The 7,472-nt window shown below is 34.8% G+C and overlaps 1 long non-coding RNA gene across 2 annotated transcripts; it reads left to right on the top strand.

The window, feature by feature from the left end:
* The first annotated feature begins 1,002 nt into the window (after nucleotides 1-1,002).
* Nucleotides 1,003-3,675, top strand: LOC106356346. Of its 2 annotated transcripts, XR_002657025.2 has the most exons (4): nucleotides 1,003-1,141; nucleotides 1,229-1,294; nucleotides 1,410-3,458; nucleotides 3,548-3,675. It is a non-coding gene; the product is annotated as an uncharacterized LOC106356346 (long non-coding RNA). The 2 variants fall into 2 exon arrangements; XR_007321454.1 differs by having other exon boundaries at nucleotides 1,410-3,675.
* The last annotated feature ends 3,797 nt before the right edge of the window (nucleotides 3,676-7,472 follow it).

Here is a 7,472-nt window from a genome sequence, read left to right as displayed (position 1 = left end):
AACCCGAAGACATTGGAATGGGATCAAACATGTTTTTCGTTACCTCCAAGGGACCATTGATTTAGGCTTATTTTATCCTAAAAGTTCAAAAGGTCAAATGGTTGGTTTTGCAGATGCAGGATATCTTTCAGATCCACACAAAGCCCGATCGCAAACAGGATACGTTTTTACGATCGGAGGCACTGCTATATCTTGGCGTTCCCAGAAACAAACGCTCGTGGCTACTTCTTCAAATCATGCTGAGATCATTGCACTCCATGAAGCAAGTAGAGAATGTGTATGGCTGAGATCAATGAGCCGACACATCTGTTCAAGCAGCGGGATTGGCGAAAATACGGAGCCAACTATTTTATATGAAGATAATGCAGCATGTGTTGCTCAAACAAAGGACGGATATATCAAAAGCGATAGAACGAAGCATATTCATCCGAAGTTCTTCTCATACACTCAAGAGCTCGTGAAGAAGAAAGAGATTGAAGTAAGATATGTCCAATCATGCGACAATGCAGCTGACCTCTTCACAAAATCACTTCCGACTTCGATATTCAGAAAACATGTTCGTAACATTGGAATGCATCATCAGAAGGATTTATGACTGCTCATTCGAGGGGGAGCTTACGTAGTTGTACTCTTTTTACCTTACTATGGTTTTTCCCATTGGGTTTTCCTAGAAAGGTTTTTAACGAGGCAACATAGACGTTAAGCGAGAGTGGATAGTGACACCGGTCCCCAAGGGGGAGTGTTATGAAAGATTAGCCGCAAATGTTGAAAAATATAAAAGATGTGGGGCCCGCTGCACTATTTGCACAGTGAATTTCTCTTCTATATAAACGATCGTTTCGATCGATTGTAAACACACCATTCCTTCTTCTTCTAATAACACATCCTCTCTTGTTATCAGTGTTATCTTCTCCTACGGGTATAAAATTTTGCCCTTATTTAAATTTCTTCGATACAATAAAATTCTAGTTTTTTTATAACAATAAATTAATTATTATAAAAGTCGGCGATAAAAAATCACCTTCTCTCTTTAGTCAAAAAAAAAAAGAAAAAGAAGTCTTTTATCACCTTCTCTCTGCAAGAAGCGATAAACGTCACCCCCTTCGTCGGAACGGAGAGATGCGAGAGAACGCCGACGAACGTAAGCAAAATTCATACTTGTATAGATTTTCTTCAACTCATGTGCTGTTTCGTATGTGGGCTTAACCTAATTAATTCGATTGCCCAGGTCTTAATCGGAATCTGCTGGAAAGTCGGATTCATGCCCTAATCAGGAAGCAGTGGCCTTATCCAGGTTTCGATTTACTCTCTCTCTCTCTCTCTCTCGACTTGAATTATGTATCTGGTGTATGTTTTAGAACATTCCTTTTAAAAAATCCGTGAGCTGGCTTCGTATTGTTCTTCTTCAGGTTTGGTTGCCATTGCCGAGAGAATGAGCACTGTTTAGCACAAAGATTTTGGTAGGAGCACTTTCTCTGGCGGCACAAGACATCGGATATATTATTCATAACTCCACGACTGCTTCTGGATAATAGAGCTGTTAGTAGCAGTGGAGAGAGCAACATCAGAATACACTTCCTCCCTGAAATTTATCGAAGAGCCACAAGCGGAAGAGAAACGATCCTGTACATTACCACAAGCCAACCGTGTGTGGAAGCCAGGTGCTTTAGCAGTCTATCCAGGTTGGAAAAGTTATATGGAACAGAGGATAAGCTTCTGAGTTGATGCACAGTTTCCATGAGTTATATGATATATGCACTTCTGCGGTTATACAAGCGGGCAACAAGAACTTGTGGGGTTGGAAGTTACATTAGTGAAGAAATATCCAAGATGGTTGGAGCCTTCTCTGAGAACAAAGCCTTTGGGATCAGTGTGAACAAGCTTGGTGGAGATATCTGCAGACGGATTTGGGAAACGATGCACTTGATAAACAACTTTTTGGTACTAAACCAGAGGATATAGAGACGCCATGACATGTTTCCAGGCTGTTGTATCTTACATGAAACCAGAAATGCTGTCAAAGGTTTAAGGAGTTCTATGATGGAGGGTGGTTATTGTTGGAATCTCTGCTCGTTGAGAGTCAAATGGGAGTGAGAGTGACAGTGTTTTATTGTCCAGAGAATCACAGTTTACTACGGTTCAAGGAGCTTGGAATAGCGCACATCGTGATACTACCGAAGTTTCGTGGCAAGAGTTCACATGGTTCAAGCAAGACGTTGAAGCCGATTTTGAGATGTGTTACTTGAAGATGTTCTTATGGTGAAGCAACTGATCAGTAAACCGCCGAAGGACGAAACCAAGTCGAGACCTCGTACAAAGAATCCGTATCTTCTCAAAGCTGATACGCGTAGTGGTGTTGAAATTGAAAACAGAGATGAGTATCTACCGCTATCGATCATGCTGAGTATCCTTGAGCTTGCCAAGGCTATGCCTTTCCTTTCCAAAACACATCCAAAGCAAGCTGAAACCGTGAACGAGCACATTCACATAGAAACAGCTTGTTGGATATTATTGCATACCTGGCATGGACGACATGATCATATGAACAACATAGTCACTTGTTTTAAGTTCAGTACAGCTCGTTCTACAGATGCGATGGGGAGTTTCTTTGTCTTTCAAGTGTTTCATCCTTCACGACTCCCAGAGTTATTACCTGTGGCCCAATGGATTCTTGGGTTGGGCAGTTGATTGGTTAGTTTCGTAAGTTCGACTTTAGTAGGTACATTATGCTGAAGAAGTGGCTAGGAACCTTACATCAAGCTGGGAAAAATAATTACAGGTCTAAAGATTTGTTAGAGTATGATAAGTGGCTGAAGCAAGGGAAATTTCTACTTCTTCATACTCTATCCAAGTGCCATGAAGTTTGTTGTTTAAAATAGAGATAGTCTCTGCAAATAATATTGGAAATTGGGGGAAAGCTTGCGGCAATGATTCAAATCCAAATGCTGCTGCAAGTGCAGAGATCCAGCCAACTCTCCAGTGCTGGTGTGACAGTTTTTGGATCTTGAGCTGTAATTGTGGTTGACGTCGACTGGGGAGAGATTGATTACCTCGTGGTTGATGCCCCACCAGGAACGTGGACGACCAAATCTTCATCGTCCAATACCTTCATCATTGTCACGACCCCACAAGAAGTCTCCTTGATCGATGTCAGGAAGAAGTGAGCTTTTATAAGAAGATGTGCTTGCCCATCATGACGATGATCAAGAAGATGATTATGGCAGAAACGTTTGCACCGAAGAAGTTGCTTGTTTAGATGATGAATCCTATGCTAGAGCTCTTAAGGAAGCTGAAGAAAATGGATATAGCAGATAGATTGTCTGCCTTATCTGAGTTAGCAGATCGTGGGTGGACTTATTGTTATCTCTCAAATTCTCTTTGATGGGCTTCTGGAATTGGTTTGGGATTTTATGCGTACTGTAGAAGATCTGGAGGATGGGGATCATACTTCTGATCAGGTAGGCCCCTTCACTACTACAAAACCGTTTTTGGATCTTGATCTGTAAATCATTTTTTTGTGATTGACAATATGAACCTTTTTGCTCAGCATGTGAAAAGAACCAAAGTGCAAAGTTGTGACATAGAACCTGCCATTGTCGAAATACATCGTACATGGCTCCATCTATCTACTATCCTTGTGTCATGACTCATGGTAATAGTTGGTTTTGTTTTGTATATTAGCCTTTTGAATGTGATTTCACGAAGTAGTAAGTGCCTTGCTTAACTAAAACTTGAATGGCGGGCCATTATATACGTGAAGTAAGGCACTTACTCTTTCTGTAACTAGTTAAGTAAGGCACTTACTACTTCGTGAAATAAGCTTGATTACATTTTTATTAATAAAGTAGTTATATACTCCTATTATTAAAATATAAAATTAAATCGATTACTATATTTAATAACACAAACCGATTCCACTTTCAAAATAGCATTTGTAGACCAATTGTTCATTTTGATAACATATTTTCAATCATGTGGTACAAATTTCTAAATTGACAAATTTTATAGGTTACGGATCAAAGATTTAATTGAAAATATTATATTAAATTAATATCACAAATTTAATACAAAATTGTGCATGAGTTTAATTATAATTATAAATTAATGAGATATTTAAAAGATTTGTTTTAGTGAAAAATCAAATATAAATTTATATTTATTCCGGTTTTGTTTTCGTTTTTTCGGTTAAACAGATATAGTAACCGTTAGGTTATTTATGCATTTGGTTTGATTATTTTGGTTTTTGGTTTGGTTCAGATAACAATGTTAGAAACCCGTTAAAATTTTGAGTTCAATTTGGTTATCATTCGATTCTTTTTTTGGATTATTTAGAATATTTGGGGTAAAAATTACATTCTGGATTTTTTTTTAATATAAAATATCGCATAACTCAGATAAATTTAGACATTTTGGATAAAAATTATTCAGGTGATTCAGTTCTATCAGGAAATTAAGATAATTTTAAATATTTTAAATAAAAAGTAATAGAATACTCCGGTTTTTTGGGTAGTCCGGTTTATAGGTAGTAGTTTTAAAATATTTGGTAATTGTAAAACTAAATATAATTAATATTTGTAAGTATAAAACTGTATTTTGAATATTCAGTACTTATTTGGTTTTCAGTTTGGTTCCAATTTGATTAGTTTTTTATTCTCGAAATATAAGAACCGTTCAGATACATTGATTCGGTGTTGGTTTCATTTTCGTTTGATTTATTTTTTTGGTTCTATTTTAATAGTATGTTTTCGGTTCTTGATTTAGCTAGAACACAACTAAGTATGAACCAGTGTATATTTAAAAGAAATACAGCCTTAAGAATACTTACATTCTCATATGCTAACATGAATTTTATACTTTCTCATGATGTCGATCTGTATCGCTTATATGTGTAGCACTTTTACGTGTATCAGCTAATCTGTTTTGAAAGATTTTACATCTTTAACCTATTTTAAAACCAATCTTATCTATTAAAACATAAGTACCCAGTTTTATAATTATACTATGTCTTTAAAATTTTATTAAATGTATTTTTTAACATTTCATTAAGAGCATGTTGAATATATTGTTACCTAACAATTTTTTTATTTTAAAACAAATATACACAATATTTTCATGGGAATTTTGTTATAATTGAACCTACGTTTAAAATTTTATTAAATGATTTTAGCATTTCATTAAGAGCATGTTGAATATATTGTTATTTAGTTTTTTGATTTCATTCCTAAATTTGTGCAACACAATATTAACATCTTTTTTTGGACAACGCACGATATTACCATCTATTTTTAAGGAATTAAATGATTTCTTCCTAAATATATATATTTCCTTCGCGTGTGTGTAAGATTTGATGATTGAGATTTGAAAATAGAAGCTTTAATTCATAACAATCAAACTACTCAAGATTTCTTCGTTTCAGCTACAGAGACGTGTCAATGTTTCGTTCATTGTGGCAAACCTCAATAAAAGCAACGAAAAAGATTAGAGCTTATTTGCCAAATAACCAAAATTTTTTTGGGAAATTAGATTTTGGGAGAGAATATAGAAAGAGATAGGAAGAGAAAGCAAGAGAGAGAATGAAGTTTTGGTTATTTAGTGAATTATAGTTTTTTGTGTTATTGGGTCTAATTTTCGAAAAGGTTATTTGTTTTTGAAGTTTGATTTTTACCGTGAGTAAAAGAAATATTATAAAACATATAAATTTTTAAATATCAAACACTGGAAACTAACGATTCTATACATAAAGTGTGCCCCACCATAATCCAAAATTGATGATAAAACTACAATTAGTAACAAACTAAATTAAATGCTAATGGCACACTTGTGAGTTGTAAATACATTCAGAAATCAAGGTAACCTAAAAAATAACCTTGTGTTTTAATAATATAGATTATCCTGTATTAATGTTTCAAGATATGTAGTCTGTTAGTATTCAGATTTTCCTAAAGAGTGTAGCTTTGAGTCTGCTTGGTTTCTTCTGAGTTTTTTTGGTCTTTATATGAATGATCCCACCGCCTTTAATCCTCAGGGAAATGTTTTTCTCTCTTAATTGTCTGATTTTTTTGTGGGTCTAAGTTGTAATTGTTCTGATGTGGTTCATGAATCTCGAAGGAAACCTCAAATCTGAGATTCTACCATCAAAAATCCTTTTGAGAAAGTAAAAAGTTTGATTGGTTCTGTATTTCTCGATTGGTGCAGTCCAGTGTCAGCCCTGGGGCTTGTAAATTCCTTTCGTAAGATTTCCAACCCTGCATAATTTACTACAAAATAGATATAAATTATGCAGTTGGGTTGAAAATGCTCTAAAGTAGTTGTGTGGTTGTAAATGTCAAGTTCGAAATTCCAGCTTCTTAGTTTTTTTTCCCCTTTGAACAATTTAAAAGATTTTGAACCTGATATTTTTTTTTTATTATCTGATATCTAACAGATTCGACCATCAATTCTTATTTCTTTTTCTAACGACTAATTATCTTTTTTGGAGTACATGATATATCACAAATCCCTAATTAATTAAATTTTAATTTAAAAAATTTGATTACTCTTAGGGTCCGACTGGTGACCATCCGGGAAACAAGAGGAACGAATAAAAAAGGAATGTACGGGAATAAAATACCAGGAATGAAAAGGAATGGTTGTTCCTTATCAAATTTGACAAGGAATAATTTTGTTCTTTAATTCTCACAAAAAAAAGAATGAAAGGGAATGAGAGGAAATTATTATTCCTTGTGAATGGTAATTTTTTTTAGAAACGTTAGGGAATGCATTATTTCTCGTCGTTCCCTGGTCACCATTCATACCTTTAGTATTGAGACATTGATAACTTGACAATTCGTTTTTCTCAGGACAAAACTGCATTCTTATTTTTTTTTTCAATTTGCTACGGCCATTAAATTACCTTTATTATTAATCTCTACAGTTTTGACTTTTCTTATACATGTTTTCTCTTGCTTTTTCACTATTTCTTTTGTAAAATTTTATAATTTTTTAAAAATTCTAAAGCTGATAATTTTAAAAAAAATCTAAAGCCGTATAAAATTTATTATAAATTTGATTTTAATGGCCAATAAGAATTTTACTTTATTAATATGATTATGGGGCAGCATTTTTCAATTCGCTTTAGGCGCCAAATGCACCCGGACCAGCACTGGTGCAGCCTCATCCAAGGCACCTTTGATTATCTTCAAGCACACTACACCGGGGGATCACGCAGAGTCGGACAAGTCAAAACTAGAACTTGGTTCTTTGCTCATGAATATAGGCAGAGCAGAGAGAAACAACGAAAACAATTTTTTTACCTGGAAAACAGGCAGCATTTTTTTTTCAAAAAAAAAAAAATGGGCAGCATTCAAGGTTTTGCTTTTGCTCTTGCTCTAACCTCCAAAAAAAAAACTTAATTATCTCTGTAAGTTGATCACTTACCTGCATTGATATATATTCTCACATGTTCCTCACAAGCTCATTGTGAGAACTACTGC

The sequence above is a fragment of the Brassica napus genome, chromosome C3 (genome assembly GCF_020379485.1).
Source record: "Brassica napus cultivar Da-Ae chromosome C3, Da-Ae, whole genome shotgun sequence".
Classification (NCBI taxonomy): Eukaryota; Viridiplantae; Streptophyta; class Magnoliopsida; order Brassicales; family Brassicaceae; genus Brassica; species Brassica napus.
This window is presented reverse-complemented; position numbering and strand designations above follow the sequence as displayed.